This window comes from Dendropsophus ebraccatus, chromosome 13 (genome assembly GCF_027789765.1).
Source record: "Dendropsophus ebraccatus isolate aDenEbr1 chromosome 13, aDenEbr1.pat, whole genome shotgun sequence".
NCBI lineage: Eukaryota > Metazoa > Chordata > Amphibia > Anura > Hylidae > Dendropsophus > Dendropsophus ebraccatus.
Window position 1 is genome coordinate 52467395 of NC_091466.1, and position 22362 is coordinate 52489756.

The 22362-nt window shown below is 45.5% G+C and overlaps 2 protein-coding genes across 4 annotated transcripts in view; one reads left to right on the plus strand and one right to left on the minus strand.

Moving 5' to 3' along the window:
- The window catches only part of MIPOL1 (mirror-image polydactyly 1), a 253339-nt gene that overhangs the window by 226568 nt on the left and 4409 nt on the right, over positions 1 to 22362 (minus strand). The window lies entirely within an intron of this gene.
- Positions 16029 to 22362, plus strand: part of SLC25A21 (solute carrier family 25 member 21) — a 208291-nt gene continuing 201957 nt past the window's right edge. Inside the window, exon 1 of the mRNA XM_069951324.1 lies at positions 16029 to 16056. The gene's annotated coding sequence lies outside the window, so the exon portion shown is untranslated. The remainder of the gene's footprint in view (positions 16057 to 22362) is intronic.

Genomic DNA, 22362 nt, shown 5'->3' on the forward strand with positions numbered 1-22362 from the left:
ACTTTCATTGGTGTATTATCTCCAGGCTACAGTTCTGCCATGATTTGCATAACAATCGCTGCTTTTTACCACAATTTTGCACATATCAGGGCAAAACTACAACCAGGAGACAATGCAGAAACATTAGAGAACATACTGAAGGACCTTATCATGTGACAACGATGTCACCACAGGTCCTGTACTATGAAGAAAAAAAGACTAAAGCTAGTGCTGCCATAGTTACAGTGGGTTGAAGAGGCCCAAGCTTGGTTAACAGCCCGGGGCCCATGATAAAGTTAATCCGCCCTGGGGGAGAGAAAGGAGTTCAAGTAACCCTTAAAGCGACTCTGTACCCACGATCTGACCCCCCAAACTGCTTGTACCATCAGCTGCCTTTGATCCAAGATCTGTCCTGAGGTCCATTTGGCAGGTGATGCAGTTATTGTCCTAAAAAGCAACTTTTAAACTTGCAGCCCTGTGTCAAATTGTCATGGCCTAGAGTGTGCATGCCCTAGGATTGCAATGCCCCTCCTCATCACTATCTGAACACTGCACAGGTGCCTTTACGTTCCAGCTCATGTGTAGTGTTCACACAGGTGATGAATAGGAGAAATTGTTCTAGGGGCATTCCTAATGATGAAGAGGGACAGAGAGGCGGTGCAATCCTAGGGCATAGGTACTCTAGGCCACGCCAATTAACACAGGGCTGCAAGTTTAAAAGCTGTTTATTATGACAATAACTGCATCACCTGCCGAACCGACCCAAAGACAGATCTTGGATTAAAAGCAGCTATCTGCTACAGGTACAAGTCGTTTGGGGGGGTCAGATTGTGGTTACAGAGTCACTTTAAATTTAATGGGTTTCATATAATTCCTCAAATGAAAAACGTAGCTCCCATATTGACGATAGCTGTTTGAGGGGGTTCCAGCAGTGAAACACCAACTATTAATTTAAGAACTCCTACACTGACACTGACTACACTCCTAGCTGGCCATAGACATGGGACATTTATCCGATTATCCACAGACCTCACAGAATTTAGCTGGACCTGCCAATGGTCTGCAGTTACATAGTAGAAGTATCTTGTCTATAAGCAGCTTACAGGTGGCCATACACATTACATGAACAGTGTCAAACCAGAAAGACAATTTCAGCCATTGCAGCTGGCAACCTGATTAGATTAGAATGTCCTGACTGCCCCTTGATGGCAGATGGCAGAGGAAAAACTTGGAACTCAACACGTCTGTTACTCAAGCCTCTGTTACACGGCCCAATGCCTAGCTCGATATCCTGGTGAAGCAAGTGCCGATCTGCTACATAGCCATTACACGTCTCGACTATTGTGCAGCAAGGGCTATATACTGTGTGTATATATATATATATATATATATATATATATATATATATTTAGCGATGTCCGTGCAGCCCTTGCCTTAAAGTGAAAAATATTAATTGTTATACATACCTGACCACGCTCCCTGGTGTTCTCCAAGCTTCTGCTGGGTCCCGCAGCTACCATTGCAACTTCAGTGCCAGGCCCTGGAGTGGCTGCATCAGTCAATCACTGGCTGCATTGTAGTCCCATCTCTGCCAAAGACAGGCTCTGAAGTACTAGCGGTGGCTGTGGGACCAGACAGAAGCTTGGAGAACACCTGGCAGCATGGTCAGGTACGTATGTTTTGTTTTTTTACAGACTTTAGAAGTCATTTACACATTGCTGTTACACGTAGTGATGCACGGTAGTCAACGATTTTTTAACATGTTGAGAGACAACGATTTGGCCAATAATTGTTTCTTGGGCTGACAGTTGCCTATAATCCAAGGAGCAATAATTTGTCGAATCGGCCTTAATGGACAGATTATCGCTTTGTGTAATAGGGCCTTAAATTCTTCTAGGAGATAAGCCACTGGCAAAAGGCTTGGCATCTACCCATTGAGAATACATGAAGTCAGGAAAAAGCCTGGCAGGCATATGTATGGAATATTGGGAGAAATACCTAGCATTTGGTCATCAGCTATATAATGTGTTAGGTCACCTTGTCGAGCTTCGTGGGGAAAGGGGAATGGTAAGTAGTGAAAAAAATCTAAAAAAATTGCTTACTTCACCTTTTAAGTGTCAATGTCATTACAAAAAACATTTGACATGGCTTAGAGACATGTCAAAAGTTTTTTTCGATCTAGGACTGAGTGTTCAGTGCCATCAGGAAAACGAGTCGGGAGAAGACCCACTACAGCGCATCCACTTCACTCTGAGTTAGAAAAAAAAAGTCGGACTTTTAATGGAGCTCTATGGAGCCCGACTCTTTTTTCTAACTCAGAGCGGGGAAAGGACGCGCTGCAGCACGGTTCTCTCCCTGCTCATTCTCCCGATACGTATGGGTCTAAACACACGGACTCAGACTGATCAAAACTTTTGACATGTCTCTATGTCAAAAGTTTTTGTAGCGACAGAGGACATGCTGGTGAGCGCCATAATAATTTCTTTTGCTTGATAATATTGTGGACCACAATATACTCATGTCACCGAGCACAACCGAAGTCCAAGCCCATTAACACTGGTCTGACCAGATTAACACCTGAAGTGGGTGGCCAGGGTAATTCAGCAGTGCCAACTTTTTCTGTGGACTTATTTTTCTTCCCTTACTTTAGTTTAATATTCTCAATAGATTTTATTGTCTGTAACATCTAATTTCTGATGACAGGAAAGCATAAAGGCGTCTCATGTGTAATAACCCACTTGTCAGGTTTTATAGAATAACGTTTTTGTGGGAAGTTCGCAATTGAGAAGATGGAAAATTATAAAGCTGATGACTCAAGGAAGAAGAATAAGGAACAGTTCCCCAGAAAGTAGCACTACAGAATCACGGTTGACGGCAGGATAAAATTACGGTCTGGGTTTGCCGTTTTATTTTGGATTGTGTCATCAGCCCTGCAGGGTTAGGTTTCTTTTGTTGCATAATCCTTTAATTTTTTTAATCCATATGATAAAATATCTTAACACACAGTATACTTGAGATGTCTGTGAAAAGTGTGATGGAAGCAGGGCGGACAAATGATCTTACGCACTAACGTTTTCACTGTGCCAGGTCCATAATCAATGGGTTTCCCCACAAGAAAATTTACTTAAACTTCCAAGCAAAAAAGAATATAGAAGATTACCTAATACAACTACACTGTAAAACATACCAGACACCATTGTTCAAGAGCCTAAGATGCGGGAAACTGCACACAGAAATGGAAATGTAATAAATTATTTGAAAATTTAGTAAATATTACTTGCTGACCATCTACTACCGTACTGTGTTTGCAGACCACCACAAAATCTTGGATCTTTTGCAAACATAAAAAAAAAAATTCCATAATAATAATATTCATATGAATATTCCATTCGTATTTGCAGATCCATTGACTTCTACTGCTGATCCATAAATACAGACTGAAAAATGGAAGGTCCTATTTTGCAGAACGGATTGTTGCCCAGATACAGAAAAACACGGACTTGTGCATGGAGCAATAGAAACCAATGGTCTTATACCGTCTACATCTCCATGTACTCTAATAGGTATTTTTGAGTTGATAAAGGGGAGCCCAGGACCCTCATTACTAGACCAGAGTGGGTCGCAGTTACAAAGAGCTTCTTGTTCTGGAGGACCTGTCCCGCTATGCATCAAACATACAATCCTCATCAACCAGGTTCTCTATTACATTTTTTATAAGCCTTGTTATTGGTTTTCTTTACACTAATGTTTATGCATTTTGTCGGAATGTCATCTGCCTCACTTTCTCAATGTTATGCATAGGGGGCCTCCGTACCCCGCTCAAAGAATTGACATGTCAGCTCATCAGAATTTCCGCCTGTTTTCCGCAGTGTGAAGTGGTCTCTCCTTAACCCCTTAATGACCGTGGGCGTACATTTACGCCCCCGCAGGCTGTGCCTTAACACAGGAGGGCGTAAATGTCTGCCCTGCTGGGGGGCCACGCTGTGGAGCAAGTGCAGTAGCTGAGCTCACTTCATAATGGGTGAGGACCGGCTGCTATCTGCCGCCAGGCCCTCACCCTCAATGGCGGCGTTTAAGTGTAAGTGACAGGAAATGCTCCTGTCACTTAAACGGCATGGGTTGACTGCCAGGGGTCTCTTACCTTTCTCCATGCAGTCAGGTCTTCAATCTTCTGATCACTTTGAGAGTACATGCTCAATTCGCACGTATCTCTAGTAGCAATCCTACCCAGATTGCAGTCTCAGTAATTTTTGCCCCTTTCCTGGTGGTTCCTGGTTTTGCTTCCTATTTCTGTTGTCCTGTTTCCGACTACTTCTGATACTGGTTTTGATCCAAAATCCATTGCTAGCTCAAGACTCTTATTAGTCTATTTTGTACCACCTTAAGGTGCCCATACACCTGTAATACAGCCAACAGTTATCTTTTCCATGCTCCCCATACAGATGAAGGTTCAGCATAGCTGACCAATAACGTGTTCCCTATAGGTAGAAGTTGGGTAAGCTGCAGTCAGCCAGCTCTGGCACCACCTTATCCCTGCAGAAATAGGTTGGGCAGACAGCTTTAGTACAAAGTGTATACCTTTGCAGCGGCCTCTTTGAGTTACATAATCTGGGACCTGTAGCAATGTCCATATCACCCTAAAATATAGGTTAAGACCAGGGGATTCCATGGTATAACTCTGCTTTAAACATCAGTAAAAACACACAAAATGCTATGGCAAAAACTACAACACAAAAACAGCATAAATACAATATTATATAATAATCTGCATTTCCCTTTTGTTTCCAGTTTTACAATTTCAGGTTGGCCTTTTAATCTTGGTTCTCGATTATTCTAAAAATCGTTCTTTCTGAACAACCGGGTTACACATGCCTCGGCTGAGTTCTATTTAAGGCCCTCACAGGAGAAATAAACACAAAAAAATGAAAATACTTGTATTAAAACCCAAAGGTAAAGGCATCTATTCAGCTCTTTAAAAAGCGTAAAATAAGTAATACTTGCCTATTTCTATTGGCAAACCCTGAAAATTTCCTTCAAATCAAGAAGCCAGCTTCAACATTTAGCAGCCAGGAAAAACAGAACCAGTTTGATGCTACTGGGGAAAAGTGCAGGTTTCTTAGCCGGAGATGTTAAATTGGCAGGAGAAGGCACCAGTCACTTAAATTTACAGGATCTGGTGTGGAACAAGGGCATTAGGGCCATTCTACTATTTTGGTCCTTCAGGAGAGGCAGTCGTAAGAATATTATCTAGCCAAAAACTTCAATGTTACGGACGAGGAAGAGAAGTGACCTAAGAATACATGAAACCACACCAGCCTGAATACTCATAAATACTGACCTAAGACTACGTGCGGCAAGTGTACATGATGCAGATGGGACTGGACACCATGTTACCAAAGCCAAACCCTTACATTACTTCTACAGGGTACTTGGATGTATGGTGTGCTAGAACACTGACCAGGACCAAGAACCTCAAAACAGCTGTCTACAGATGGGAAATCTTTCCTTCTAAAGGGATTCCCAGTTTGGTATACAGTCCCAGTCCCATTCTCTGAACTTGAGTGAAACACTAACTTTAAAAGCTACCTTGAAAAGATGGTGTGAGACACACTAATGATGATAGAGGTTGACCTTTTGGATATATAGGGGGAGATTTATTAAACAGAAACCAATCAGATTCCACCTTTCATTCCTCACAGATTCTTTGAAAAGTGGAATCTGATTGGTTGCTAGGAGCAACTGAGCCAATTCTACTTTACACCAGTTTGATAAATCTCGTCCATAGTTTCTAATAGTCAGAAGGTTTTTGCAATGGATACTCCACATAACAGGCCAACCTTCTTCCATATTATAAAGTTATTCCTTGCCAGAATTAAGTTATACTCCCCTTCTGAGTTCCTCCCTGCAAGGTAACAGTCCTGGATACCTGAAGTCATGCCACCATTCCCAATTAGTTGGGTGGTCGGGGGAGCTATCATTAAAGGAAAAAACTGTGAAGTAGACACAGTGCTATACAAATGCAGTGTTCCCTTTATTCTCAGGGTTCCACTTTATGAGAATGCAACAAAAAAAAAAAAAAAAAGAAAAAAAGCCAGTGTTTCTCAGATAACCTCTTTAAGGCCTTCCCTGACACAGATTTTTTCTTTTCATGTGGATTCCATTGTTGACTTGGTGTAAGTATTTAAGCACAAAGAGTGTGGAGTCCATTTTCCATGGATTTTAATGTGAATATATGCTGTAGTTCACACTTTGCAATCCATGAGCCTTGACATAGGTTATCATTCGCAGCCAAAACTAGGCCCAGATCTGCAACAGAGATGCCACAGCAATGTCTCAGGTTTCTGCCACCGATTCCATACCCTAAAGATGCTAACCCATGCTCAATACATTAGTTGAGAATGGGAATAGCGTTATTCCTATGGAAAGATTAGAAACTGCTTTAGATACTGCTTTTCGATCAGTACATTTTGCCGTAATTGGATTACCGATTATAGAGCTACTGAATGTTTGTATAAAAAAACATCATCAACTGGACATCACGTTTTATTTTTCTCTTGAGGTTAAGGCCATGTTCACACAGCTAAGATCTGTGCTTAAACATGGAATCAGCACCAATTTCTGCATCTACTGTAAATCTGCATTTTTCAGCATGGCAATCCATCTGTCATTGATATGAACAGGAAAAGTCTTCTACTATTCACAATTTTGGTGAACTACCCCTTTAACATGTTAGGATATAAGCATATCCTCCGCTCGCTCTTCACAAGATGGTAGAGATGGACTTTCCCCCAGGACAAGCCAGGTCGCTACCTTTTGAGACAAACTAAACACATGGCAGTCGGTCTGGGCAGACCACATGGCAAGGGTGGTAACCACCTGAGTTTAAAAACAGACAGTACACCAGAGGCAGGTGATAGATGCAGGTGACAGAAGCTGGAGACGAAGACACAGGTGCAGGTCACACAACGCAGCTAACTTGGTGCAGGAACAGGTAGCTGGCACAAACACAGGTTGGGTCAAGTTCACACTCAGGATGGGAACATGCAGGAATACAGAAACCAACTGGGAGTGCAAGGCCAGACAGCAGGGACACCAGGACACGGAAACACCACAGCATGAACACAGGACGAAGAGTAGCGGATAATACAGATATGAAAGCTCAGGAATGTTTGATTAGAACAATAGCAGAGGCCTTAGCAGGACCTTAGGACCTCAGGCAGGGCACGTATGCAGGAAGCCTCCTTATTAGGGATGAGCGTATTTACAATAGGAATAAAGCGACGCGCTTCATTAGGATCGGCTGGCAGCTGGCTTTGAAGTCTGTGCCACTCCCGGGATGCCGGAAAAAGCTGGATCCAGTCCTGGGAAACCTCACTCAGTTTCCCAGGACTGGATCCAGCTTTTCCCGGCATCTGGAGCAGAGCGGCATGGACTTCAAAGCCAGCAGCCTGATAAGCTGCTGGACGATCCTAATGAATGCTTTGCTTTGTTCCTATTGTAAATTCTGTCATCCTTACTCGTTATATACCCAAGCCACAGGTGGAGATAATTAATGCACTGAGCCTTTAATTCTGGGCAGGGTGCACACGCTCCCCCTGTAGTGGCTAGATTTATACTGCATGCAGAGAGGACACATGCTGCTCCATGCGGCTAAGCCTGAAAGCCTGAAGAACCAGCAACAGGGAGTTAACGGACAGTAGTCAGGATGCCCGACCGCTGTTACATAAAAGCATTAAGTGATATGCTTTACAGCAAGCCCCATGACAATAGATAGACCCTGTCTCCGTGAGATGCATATAAAACATGGATATAAAATATAAAAAAATTTCTGATGACACATTCCCATCTCATCTAAAATAGTTAGTTCAACATGAAACACTATGTAAAACCCCACCTTATAGCTTCATTAAGTATTAGAAAAGACTGCAGTGAACTCTTTCTACATATATAAGGTCCCCCATGATGGTTACACCTTGAGCAGCATGTGGCAGAGCACGTCATGTCTAAAGGTGACAAGAAAGAAGATGCTATTATTTTCGGATTCTGGCTGGAAAACGCACAAAGAGAAATGGAAGAACAAGCTTCAAGCATGAATGCAAATAATGGCCCTAAAGAGTTAGGTCTGCTGACTGATGGATCCCAGGATACATGCCGACAAACAGGATCTCAGCTAGGATGCAGGAGGCTGAAGCAGCGCTCTATGCCTGCATACTAATGATATGACTCAGAAATCATGAGGACCTGCTCCAACCATCAGTCTATACTAAGTGGAACAAATGTGCTGAGGCGATTATACCTTCTCAATGTCTGATGACTGATGATTATGCATGTCAAACAGAGGGGGAAAAACTACCAGCACAATCTGTCATTCTCATACTCACGCACAACAACCTGCCCCATCAAGTACAATTGCCATAGATCACTCTCCTAATACTTCTTGGTTATACTAACTCATACTCCTCCACCTCTGACATGGGTTACATGATACATGTAATACATTAGGGGGGAGGGGGGGAATCAACAGAACCCACCGATTTTGGCCAGACTGTTCTTACAGACCCCGTCCTGATGACCCTCTCCATACAAATATCTGGGGAGAAAAGTATCAGCATATTGGAGTTCACAGCCCGCACAACTCTAGGAGTTGGGTCGTGACATCACCATTTTATCCAGGAAGTGACATCACCATGTTATCGAGGAAGTGAAGCCTTGATGCAGTAGTAAGTGCTGGGAAAAAATAACTTTATAAGCATTTCCCATAAGTGTATATTGGTGATTTGTATAACTTTTGGGGGGCAATACAATACTTTAATAAAAAAAATTGCGCCAAACTTCTCCTTTAAGTTTCACAGCCTGGCACACCTATACACTTTGAGTTATCAAATGATATATGCAGCTTTTAGCAGCAAATTTTAAACTGCTGACACTGTTACATAGCTGTTAGGGCTTGCATACACATGATACCTTTCATATATCTGTATGTGCTTCCAGAACATCAAAAAATGCTTCTATTCTCTAGTGCAATATGGCAGAAATGTGTTCCCCAGCTCTTGATCTGCTGCAAGATGTAACACCTACTCGCTCCCTCTCCCATCCCTCATCCTTCTTGGAGCTCAGCTTACAGCTGACTGCCAATCAAGCAGGGCCGGAGTTGGAAGGAGCAGTGAGTAGGCTTGGGAAAGTACAGACAGATATATGAAAGGTACCATGTTTCTCTTGAACTACTGTCAGGGCCTTATTTGCCACTAGGCACCCGTGGTCCGGTGCCTAGGGCGGCGCCCTCCGCAGGGAGCAAAATATTTTTTTTATTTAAAAAAATTATATTTTTTACCCCCCGCTGCCCTAGGCACCGGACCGCGGGTGCCTAGTCCGGAGGGTGGGGGTGGGGCTGCTTCCGGCACAAACTGTCTCTATCTCAGGCCAGAAGCTCACAGCTGCAGCCCCACGGTCCCGAAGTCGTCCCGGCGCGATGACGTCACGTGCGCCGAGCAGGAGAGGAGTTCGGGCACTGCGGGGCTGCAGCTGTGAGCTTCCGGCCTGAGATAGAGACAGTTTGTGCCGGAAGCAGCTGCACCCCGGACCCGAAGCTGCATTGGGGAGGGGGGACCTGCCCAGCCTGCCTCTCCCCCCGGACCCGAAGCTGCATTGGGGAGGGACCTGCCTAACCTGTCTCTGCCTCCCGGATGGTCCCTGGCTGCTCCCTCTCCCCCCTCAGCCTGTCCCCCTGCACCCCCCAGCTGCTCTTCCTGCCCCCTCAGCTTCTCCCCCTGCCCCCATCTGCCCCCCCAGCTTCCCCCCTGCCCCTCAGCGTCTCCCTCTGCTCCCCCCAGCTTCTCCCCCTGCCCCATCTGCTCCCCCTGCCCCCTCAGCTTCTCCCCTGCCGCCCCCCAGATGCTCCCCCTCAGCTGCTCTCCCTTCCCCCCCAGCTTCTCCCCCTGCCCCATCTGCTCCCCCCAGCATCTCCCCTGCCCCCCAAGCTGCCCCCCTGCCCCCTCAGCTTCTATCCCTCCCCCCAGCTGCCCCCTCTGCTCCTCCCCCTAGACCCCCATCTTCTTCCCTTGCCCCTCATCTTCTCCCTCTGCCCCCCACCATCTCCCTCTGCCACCCCAGCTGTTCCCCCTGCCCCCATCTTCTCCCCCTGCCCCGGCCCCCCCCCATCTACTCCCCCTGCCACCTCAGTTGCTCCCTCTGCCCCACAGCTGTTACCTCTGCCTCCTTAGATTCTCCCTCTGCCCCCCCAGCTCCTCCCCCTCCCCATCACCCTAGCTGCTTCAGTCACCTGCCCCAGTCAACCCCAGCTGCCCTCCTGCCCCTGCCACCCCCAGCTGCTCCCCCTCACCGTCACCCCAGCTGCCCGCCTGCAGGCGAGTTTTGGTCAGAGAAGTCTTCATGATGCTGCGCCAGACGGAGAAGAAAGCAAAAAGTGAGCGACGACAATGGGAGAAGACATCACCTGTGAGTCATTAGTAACTGCACTGTAATCACTATAGTGTGCAGAGCCTGTGCACCATTGGTGTCTAAATGGGTCAGTGTATGGTTTGGGGTAGTGTACTGACACAGCCCCGCGGTCACTACAGTACACTAGCGCAAACTTTTAAACTAGGACCCAACTACAACAGCTGCAGGCACTACAACTCCCAGCATATCCTGAGGGCTGCAGACTGTCAGTACATGCTGGGAGTTGTAGTGCCTGCAGCTGCTGTAGTTGGGTTCTAGGTGCATCATACACTGGGTGCTTTGTGGCATATAAGAATATGTAAATCTGTGGGGGCTCAGTGCAGGGAAGTGACCCCAGAACATCACTAATAGGGGATAGAATAAAAACATCTCCCCCTATCCCTATGAGTGCTGTTCTGGGGTCACTTCCCTGCACTGAGCCCCCACAGATCTATGTATTCTTATACGCCACAAAGCATCTAGTGTATAGGACCCAACTACAACAGCTGCTGGCACTACAACTTTACTGACAGTCTGCAGCCCTCAGGATATGCTGGGAGTTGTAGTGCAGTGTAGACAGATGTATTGCTGGACCTTCAGGGCTGATGGTTGTCACCCACAGATTGCAGCCACCAGGAGACTCTGCACACATTGATTTATTATAGGGTTGTCCTCTCAGAGACTACAACTCCCAGCATACCCTATGAGCTGTATAAATGGAGGTATTTGTCACAGATACAGAGCAGGTAAGCGTGTCGTGTCTCACTGGTTCTATATTGATGGACCCCAAGTATCATATGGGGGGGGGGTGCCTCAGCATGCAAAGTGCCTAGGGCAGCATGAACTCTAAATACAGGCCTGTCTACTGTAACAGCTATCTGTGAGTATTGGCAGTTTGGAATGAGAATTGTTTATCCTAAGATAATAAGGAAAGAAATATTAAAAGGGCAAGTTATCTTTTTCTGATGACAATCTTCTATGTTTCTATTACAGCTGACAGATTCCCTTAAGGGTATTATCACATAAACGGACTCGCAGCGAGATTCTCGCTGCGAGTCCGGCAGGTCCTGGCAGTTTCCACACACTATATACTCACTGGGGGGTCCGGCGTCCTGCTCTCCCGTCCGGCCAATCAGTGGCTGCAGCTGGGCAACACACTGATTGGCCGGACGGGAGAGCAGGACGCCGGTCCCGTGCAGCGAGGACAGGTAATGTATGCTTACAGCGGGGGAGCCGGCCGGGAGCAGAAGGGGTTAAGGGCGGTAGAATTACATACTCGCTGCGGTCGTTCAGACCGCAGCGAGTATATAGTGTGTGGGAACTGCCAGGACCTGCCGGACTCGCAGTGAGAATCTCGCTGCGAGTCCGTTCGTGTGAGTATACCCTAAAAATAAAAATCTATGTATTTGAAATCCGCTGTTGTAATTTTCCCTTATGGAAAACTTGGTCCCTAATGGACCAAACCATTAAAGTATTTAACTTTCAGGCAGCTAAAAAAAAAAATATCTTATGATGTACAGCTAATGTTTGAAGGAAACTGTAACCCCCACATAAAATATGACAGCATATATTTGAAGGGCAGTCACGTCCTTTAGATCTTGATAAGACGTGAAATAAACAGAATTTTATTTGCGCAGGATATAAAACAAATGATTTATTTTTAATGGGTGAATGAGGGAGATAAGGTGGTGAATTAGCGGTACTGTATGTACGCTCCTTGATAAGCGGTAACCAAGATCTGGCAAAATGTCCATTAATGCTAACTTTTTGGACTGTGCGACTTCCATAAAAATTTTAATAAAGATCCCTGATCTTAAAGCGACTCTGTACCCACAATCTGTCCCCCCCAAACCACTTGTACCTTCAGATAGCTGCTTTTAATCCAAGATCTGTCCTGGGGTCCGTTCGGCAGGGGATGCAGTTATTGTCATAAAAACAACTTTTAATCCGGCAGCGCTGTGTCTAACAGCCAGGGCTTACATTTGTATATGTATTCGGCTGGCACCACCTCTCTGTCCTTCCTCCCCACCTTCCTCATCTTTAGGAATGATCCAGGAACATTTACTGCTGTTTGAGCTTTGCACAGGTGTGTTAACGATCCAGCCCATGTTCAATATACACACAGGTGGGGAATAGGAAGCAATCTGCCTGGAGCATTCCTAATGATGAGGAGGGTGGGGAGGAAGGACAGAGAGGTGGTGCCAGCCTAATGCATATACAAATGTAAGCCCCGGCCGTTAGACACAGCGCTGCAGGATTAAAAGTTGTTTTTATGACGATAACTGCATCACCTGCCGAACGGACCCCAGGACAGATCTTGGATTAAAAGCAGCTATCTGAAGGTACAAGTGGTTTGGGGGGGTCAGATTGTGGGTACAGAGTCGCTTTAAGGAGCTTTTTTTCTGCCTGAAGTAAAGCAAGTGTACAATAGGGCTCCTTAACCTGAATCAGGAGACATAACTCTTATTTCAATTTATCACTCCAGCGCTGAGATTCATGCAAAGTAGGAGATAAAACTCATGGGGTAAGTCCAGCCACATTCAGCCCCTTCTAACACTCCTATGCCTGTATGGCATGTTGACATACACTCTGAATATTGCTTGGCTTTTGCAGCTTGGGGGAATGACCCATGGGCTTTATCTCAAAATTTCCAATAAACCTATTTCTAAAGCTTATAACTCAGAGTTGGACAGGCGGATTAAAATAAGAATTTTAACTCCTGATTCAAGAAGATCACTGTATGTACTTTAGTCTGCAAAAAGCTGCTGGCAGGTTCGCCTTAAAGGCTGTGTGCACACTCAGTAGATTTGTAGAAGAAAATATTGTGAGTATTCCATTTATTTACGTGACGCTTGTATTTAAGAACAGCCTGCAAAAAACATCACCAGTTGGATGTGTGAAATAGATTTTCATTTGCAGAAATGTTTGCAACCAATCTGCATGTGAACTCACTTGGTTAAAAAAAAAAAAAAAAAGAATGTACCATAATGTTGAAGTAACTTTTTCCCATTCAGTAAAACAGGGGGAAATTCTTAGCGGAACCCCCTCCGTGGACTCCACTCAGAATCCCACCTGCCTCAGGTGTCTCAATGCAACGTGTTGTGCACCTCCGCTCAACACATTACATTGAGACACTGAGGCAGGCAAGATTCCGAGTGGAGTCCATGGTGGGGGTTCCACTTAGAATTTTCCACTCGGGTTTTAGTGTGAACAGGCCCTTAATGGTGTCAAATCAATAAATAAGGCCACAAATTCAAGAGGTAAGACAGGTCACAAATGGGCAGCCTGAAGAATAGTAAAAGGCTAGAGAAAGCATCCAGACAAGACCCTGGCCATGGCCATGAACACACCAAGGATGACATGGCAACAGTGTGCCTGAAAACTGGAGCAAAGAGAGGTACATAACCTGATCTCAAAGGAATAAAGGTCCACTAATCTTAAAGAAATGTTTAGAGACCCTTCCCCCCCCAATACGAACATAAATTAAAGTTTTTAAATAAACTTTATTTTTCCTAAAAAGCCTGTTCCCTGGTAATACACACTCCAGTCATCGTTTCTGTCATGGCTTCATTTGTAATCACATATTATTTGGCTTAAGGTTAAAACAAACTATTATTGTGATTTTATCGCGGTTCAGATTGTTTGCCGGTCATCTACATATGAAGGTCAGTGAGGAAAAATTGGCAGAAAATTTACCAACTTCTGCTGAATGCTCCAAATATTTGTTTTGTTCTAAAAGGAATTGTATGGTACAGAGCCTGTAATCTCAAGTGCATTCCTGACCCTATGCAAATACTCTATATGGACAACAGTATAAGGACCCCGACCATCACGCCTGCCGTATATTAGTAAAGTAAACGTCTTGAGGTGATAGTTTTAGAGTAGAGTATAGAATAGAGATAGAGCTAGTATGGAGTGGGATTCTCGATTGCAAGCATGCCAGTAACGGTTTATAATATATTTGTGGAAAAGCTGCCCATTCTGGAATAAGAACATTTTAAGGTTAGGCTCTGCTGTCGGGCACCTGGTTTACAATTGGCATTTCATTTGATGCTGAAGGTGTTTGACTGGCCTTGATGAATGGGCAAATATTGCAGTGGCAAAATGTGGCAAGCTCATAGAGACTCATCCAAAGTGACTAGCAGCTGCAACAGCCTGGTTTGCACAAAACTTTGCAACTTTTTGCTAGGTCTGCTCAAAGCAAAAGTCTTGACAACTTTTCTTGTATTTATTTTCTGAAGTTTTAACATGTCCCTGTTATTAAGGAAAAATTTATATAACCTATTGCAGAGACATGTCAAGAGTTTTAATAGGTCAGGGTCCGAATGTTAGACCCCTGGATCACCGAGGAGTGCTTGTGTTCCTTTCCCAAAGAGCAGAGTCTAAGGAGCTCCCAGTTTTCACCAGTGCCTGATGCAAGGCTGGTTGGACTTTGCTGTAGGAGACTCCCAGGTCACTACCTTCAGTTACCACTGACTGAAGAACTGAAGGAGTCCTGGAGTCCAGGACTAGGTGCTCTTCCTCTGTAATAGAAGTGCAGAAGAACATGCCAGAAGATTCAAGAGCCTGTGGGCTAAGTCTTAAATACAGGTGGACAGGTGCATGTCTGCCACTAGAGGGAGCCCAATCCTCCAGGAGGCCAGTTTAGGCCGGGTTTACATATGTCCGGCGGTGCGGCGGCGTTTCCCTCCGGCGCAGGAGAAAAGCGCCGGAGGGAAACGCATCTTTGAACTGATCCCATTGTTTTCAATGGGATCGTTCAAAATGTGCGGCGGTGAACTAGTGGCCGCCGCATCGCCAGACCGTCGGTGCGTTAGGACGCATCTTGCAGCGTCCTGGCGGACCGCCGCTCCGGTGATGCGGCGCCGCACCAATTCAATCGAATAGAGCGCCGGATGCCTCGCCGGGCAGGACGCATGTCGTTCGGCTCTGGCATCCGGCGTTCAGGCAAATAGTAGCACAAAATAAACATATATCTCCCCCTGTGTGCTCTCCCCCTCCCCTATAGTCCCCTCTTGGTCCCCCAGTAGTATATCACCCCCCCTGTTTCTCCTCCAGTAGTATATAGCCCCCCTGTTGCCCCCCCAGTAATATTTAGCTTCCCTGTGTGCTCTCCCCTAATTAGTATACAGCATTGCTGTGCGCTCTCCCCCAATAGTATATAGCCCCCCATGTGCGCTCTCCCCCTCCCATATAGCCCCCCTGTGCGCTCTCCCCCTCCCATATAGCCCCCTGTGCGCTCTCCCCTTGTAGTATATAGCCCCCCTGTGAGCTCCCCCAATTAGTATATAGCCCCCGTGCGCTCCCCCGCAAATCCCATTGAAAATGACAGGAAAACATACTGGGGAAAAAAATGTCAACTGATGAGCGCAACTTGTGACAACTGATGGGAACTGATGACAACTGATGGAAACTGATGGCAACTGATGGTTTTTAATGAAAAGACGGATAGAAAAACTGATCACAACTGATGCATTTTTGGCATCAGTTGTGACATCAGTTGCGGTCAGTTTTTAGGCAAAAAACGCAACTGATGCCAACTTATATATGTAAACCCAGCCTTAGAGCAAAAGAAACTGCCAGAGGACAAGCACGCTGAGAGAAAGGGAGATGATCACAGCACAGTGCAGCCCAGAGCAGGTAGGGGTAACAAGATTCAGGATAAGTCTGTAGAACCTGGGGAGTGAGCCAGTAAGAGAAATGCATAATTGTGCACTTCTTCTGGCTCGATTTAGAGATCTGTGGGAGTCTGAACACTCAGACTCTGACCGATCAAAAGTTTTGACACATCTATGTGATATACCAAAAGATTTTTTTTAATAATGGGGCACTTTAAAACAGTGGTGTCAAAGCTAGCGCCCTCCAGCTGTTACAATACTACAATTCTCACTGTAGCTTTGGCTGTCCAAGTATGCTGGGAATTTTAGTTCTACAAAAGCTGGAGGCCTGCCGGTGCTTTAAAACCTATAATAAACATGTCCTCTGTTACTTCAGTAGTGTTGTCCATTCTCATAATAGGGGATACATTTTAAACTTGGAGTAACTCCTTTATAACAGTGCAATAATGTTTTACCTATACAAATAAAAACTTGGTTGCCATTTAGTCAGGATGTGCTGATTTTAAAACTGCTTATTTTATCCTCACAATGTCTGTGATACAATATATGTCAAAAAAAGTTACAACTCTAGACATGGGAGAGCTCCAGTTTCTGCAGGTTGAGATGCAATAGTGACACCTAGTGGTAACAAGAGGTCATTGCAGCCTACACTTTTGTGGGGCTCCCGTTATACTGAATACTGTACAGTGTGTATGTCCTATACTATCTCTTGAAGCATCTATGAAAAAAGCTACTAGCTTGTATTAATTGTCTATACATAGGATAATTGGTATTATGGGGGATGCAGAGGGGCCTCATCAGTAAAAATGTAAGCTCAAATTTGTGTGCATCACGGTGCTCTGCCCCACTCTAAAGCTGGCGTAGGTTTTAATGTGTGTGCATGGAGTGGCTATGCTGCACACAGAATGTTTGTAGCTGCGAATGCCGTGCGTGTGAACACAGCTTTAATCAAACTCTACAGCCTGCACAATGCAGTCAGACAGGTAACATTCTCCCAGCATACACCAGAAGCTAGAAAGAGAAGTGTAGTTCATCGCTGAACAGAATACGTTTCCACGTCTCCATAGTCTGGTATTGGCGTTGTGCTTTACACTAGTGGGATTGTGCTTAGTGATGTAAGGCTTGCATGCAGCTGCTTGGCCATGGAAATCCACGCCATAAAGCTCCTGGGGAGGAGGGGGTGGATTTTAATGCCATTCTCTGCGCAGTTTATACCAGAGTGTATTTTACACCCTCTGATAAATATGGTGTTAGGTTGGGAAAGGATGACATAAGGACAGGTGAGCCCGGAAGCTGGTACCTGCCCCGCTGTCCCTGCCTACTTGCCTCAGAAGCCCTAAACGTCAACAGACAACTGAACGGCAAACCCTGTTCTCAACTAAAGTGCAACACAGAAAAACAAGACTAACACACGAGCAGCGCAGTACAATACAGAATCCAGGAGGGCAGTCAAAAAATCAAAGTCATATAACCAGAAAAGCAATGCAGGAAATAATGCTAGTAAACTAGGCACTATCGCAGGCAAGGCATGAATCCAAGTGCAGGATACTTATGGGACCAGACGTCCCAGCTCAGATCAAGCCTAGCAGTTAACTGGCGGTAACAGCACCTAATGCCGATCGGCTGGGGTTGGTGAGTGCCGACTTGCCCCCAGCAACCCAAACTGCTGCTAAGGACGCAGCTGGCGCACCCCTTGACAAAGGCCGGGCAGGTCGCCATCGACACTGTCAGAGAGCGAGCCACGTGCTCTGGCCGTACGGGGAGCCAAGCGCACAGCCCGGCCTCTGACATATGGGCCATAGTCTCTGCAGTAATTGAGTCATGAATCAAGAGAATTGTAAAAAACGGATTGTTGCAGCAGTAGTGTTCTATTACAGGACACGTTATAATGACCCACTCCTTCACAAATGTTTGTAACAGTTGTGTTTTGTAGCGGTTGTCTTTTACACACCTGTGGCAGTGGGACTGAATTATACTAAAATCAATGATTAAAGGGGTTATCCAGCACTACAAAAACATGGTCACTTTCCCCCTACTGTTGTCTCCAGTTTGGGTGTGGTTTCAAACTCAGTTCCACTGAAGTAAATAGAGCTTAAAGGGAACCTGTCACCCCCCCCCCCCCCGTGCCAGGGTGACAGGCTCCCGACCCCCCCCCCCCGCTACAGCCCCCTATACTCACCTGATCCCGCCAGGTCCCGCTTCTGGATCCGGTCGGGTCACGGAGATCTCAGCCGCTGCAGCCCGGCGCGCACGCTGAGAGATGAGTCCAACGCTCATAGAGAATGCCGGAGAGTCCAGCGCTTCGTCATTCTCTATGAGCGTTGGACTCATCTCTCAGCGCGCGCGGGATCATGTGAGTATAAGGGGCTGTAGCGGGGGGTCGGGAGCCTGTCACCCCGGCACGGGGGGTGACAGGTTCCCATTTATTGCAAACTACACCTGAACTGGAGACAACAGTAGGGAGAAAGTGGCCATGTTTTTGTAGCGCTGGATAACCCCTTTAACCCATAGCTGCACCAGGACGTTATTGAACGTCCTCGTGCCGCTATGGGAGTTCAGAGGGGGGTGGCGCGGCGACCCCCCTCTGAACTGCCGCGATCCCGGGTGCCGCATGTAGCCCGGGATCGCGGCTATTAGCGGGCACGGTCCGATCTCCGTGCCCGCTAATTAAGTACTTAGAAGCAGCTGTCAAAGTTGACAGCTGCTTCTAAATACTTGCTCAAATGCATACCTGGTGGTCTAGTGGGGGGATCGCCCCCCTGCGGCGCGATTGCGGGGGGGGGCGATCCCCGCATCCATCCCGGGCCGGGGTCTGCTCCGTAATGGCGCTGATCCCGGCTCGGCATTCTATTGCTTTTGGCTGCAGCAGCCAAAAGTAATAGAACACCGATCTCATGGATTCATGCAGTATAACTATACTGCATGGATCTCTATGAGAGATCAGAGTGCATATACTAGAAGTCCCCCAGGGGGAATAACCCTAACCCCAGGGGGAATAACCCTAACCCCAGGGGGGCTTCTAGTATATGTGTAAAGTAAAAGAAAAAAGTATTTTTAATAACACAAAATCCCCTCCCCTAATAAAAGTCTGAATCACCCCCCTTTCCCCATTTTATAAATAAAAATAAATGAATAAATTAATAAATAAACATGTTTGCTATCGCCGCGTGCGTAATCGCCCGAACTATTAATTAATCACATTCCTGATCTCACACGGTAAACGGCGTCAGCACAAAAAAATCCCAAAGTGCAAAATTGCGCATTTTTGGTCGCATCAAATCCAGAATAATTGTAATAAAAAGCGATCAAAAAGTCATATATTCGCAATCAAGGTACCGATAGAAAGATCACATCATGGCGCAAAAAATGACACCTCACACAGACCCATAGACCAAAGGATAAAAGCGCTATAAGCCTGGGAATGGAGCAATTTAAAGGAACATATATTTTCTTTAAAAGGTTTTAATTTTTTACAAGCCATCAAATCAAATAAAAGTTATACATGTTACATATCGTTGTAATCGTAACAACTTAAGGAACATATATAACGAGTCAGTTTTACCCCAGGGCGAACATAGCAAAAACAACCCCCCCCCCCCAAATAAAAAAAAAACATTTTTTTTTTCAATTTCACCACACATATAATTTTTTTCTGGTTTCCCGGCACATTGTAGGCAAAAATTACATCTGCCATAGCAAAGTACAATTAGTTGCGCAAAAAATAAGGGCTCATTTGGGTCTCTAGGTGGAAAAATGCAGGCGCTATGGCCTTATATACACGAGGAGGGAAAAACGAAATCGCAAAAATGAAAACTGGCTGTGTCCCCTAAGGGTTAAGAGCTAGGGTCCAATACTATATATATATATCCCTAAGAAACTCTATATAGAGACAGATGTAGCTGATGTTTGTCACTATTACACTACAGGATCTGATTCCTGGGAAGTATCACGGACCAATTCTATGCCAAGTTACAACTACCACTGGAATCAATAACTCTTCAGATGGTCATATAACTAAACCCTGGCGGAAGGAGCATTCTGGGGCCCGCACCTGAGTAAACAGACTGAGGGATGTATCAATACACGGGCTTCAATGCACAGACTCCTCAGATGCTTATGTGCTCATGTGCTGCATTCTTGATAGTAGAAATAAATCTTCCATAGACAGCAAGATAATGCATTTTGCACTTTACATAACCCGGCCTAACAGTTTACTGAAATTATCATTTTTTTCTATTTTTTTTTTGTTAATTAAAGGGTTATCAAGCGAAAATCTTTTTCTTTTCAAATCAACTAGTTGTAGCAAGTTATAAATTTGTAATTTACTTCTATTTAAAAATCTTAAGTTTTCCCATACTTATCAGCTGCTGTATGTCCTGCATGAAATGTTGTTTTGTGCTCTGGCCGAGACAGGAACTGTCCAGAGCAGGATAGGTTTTCTATGGGGATTTGCTTACAGCAGCTGCTAAGTATGGGAAGACTTGCATTTTTTTACATAGAAGTAAACTACAAATCTATATAACTTTCTGAAACCAGTTGATTTGAAAGAAAAAGATTTTCACTGGATAACCCCTTTAAGTATGTAAAATGTAGGTAACAGACATTACAGAAATTACGAGGGCACTCACCAATCACGAGAATCAGGGTCCTGTGTGCCCCATCTAAATGCAGCAGCAGCGATATGTGATATCACAGGAGATGGAACCGTACTTGTAATGTCACAATTAGAGATGAGCATGTTCAAATCCGATTTATCTGCATTGGAATACAGGTGGCTGAAGAAGTTGGATGCAGCCCTAGGGAATCCTGGAAAACATTGATACAGCCTATGGCATGTTTTCTCAGATTCCCTAGGGCTGCATCCAACTTCTTCAGCCACCAGTATTCAAATGCTGAACAATCGGACTCGAGCATGCTGGAGCTTATCTCTACTCATAACCATTGACCAGATACAAAGCAACTTACCTTACTGAAAAATTCTAGTGATATCACGTATTACACCAACAGCAGAAGGAGCAGCACATGAACAGTATAAGGATTATATTACCAGTATATGGAATAGTGGTGGTCTACATTATTTATGTAGTGCAGCCTTATAATACTTAATGTGTATGAATTGCACACTATGTGGACTAACTAGTTAAAGGGGTTGACTACATAAAGTAAAAAATGGTTCAGTGTACAGAATTAGTAACTGTATTCACATTACTTACTGACAGCAGCTCCCTGTGTGTCTAATAGAGCTACAATCAGACTCCCCTCCTCCAGGCTGTGGAGAGTCTGTCCATAAGATGGCCGACATGGAGGAGCATGTGACCATGCCCCGCCTCCAAGTGTCCTCCATAAGCATATAAAGGCTCAGTGGTGGACACTGGGGGGCGGGTTATGATCACATGCTCCTCCATGTCGGCCATCTTATGGACAGACTCACCACAGAGCAGGACAGCTCAACCTGGAGGAGGGGAGTCTTATTTTAGCTTTATGAGGTATACAGGGAGCTGCTGTCAGTAAATGGAGCAGGTACATTTATTAACACTGTATACTGAACAATTTTACTATAAAGTGGCCAATCCCTTTAACCTCCGTGACTGGTAGATCAACCCCTTACATGTGGTGGTCAGATTGTGACCTCGCCATGTAAAAATTCTATGGGCACCATTCTGCCCATTAGCTTCCCAGAAAACGTTTGCTGCTGGGTTTCCATGGCAGCCAGGGGCCTTATAAAGATCCCCAGGTCTGCCATGGGGGCCTGAAGACTTGGCCATGGCTGCGCACACATGATGGGGGGGTGCAGGGGGGTGCGGCAAGGCATTGAAGGAACATTGCCTCCTCCTGCACCTGATTTAAGCATAAACAATCAAAAAGACATAAAATTCAAAAATGGCACCAATAGAAACTATAAACTTTTCTCATAAGAAACAAACCCTTAAAGGAGACCTGTGACCCCCCGTGCCGGGGTGACAGGCTCCCGACCCCCAGCTAGATCCCCTTATACTGACCTCATCCCGCCGAGTCCCGCTTCCAGAGCCGATCCCGGGACGGAGATATCCTGGTCAGAAGCCGGCGCACGCTGTGGGGAGAGGTCCGGCGACCATAGAGAATGAATGGAGCCCCGACTTCTGACTGGGTTATCTCCGTCCCAGGACCAGCTCCGGGACTCGGAGGGATGAGGTACATATAAGGGATAAGGTACATATAAGCCTGTCACCCCAGCACGGGGGTGACAGGTCCTCTTTACATAATCCTGTCAGACAAAAAAAAAAAAGTTATAAAAAGAGATGAGCAAAGAACCTCAAATGCGTCCGAACCCGAACTCTCTGCATTTGAT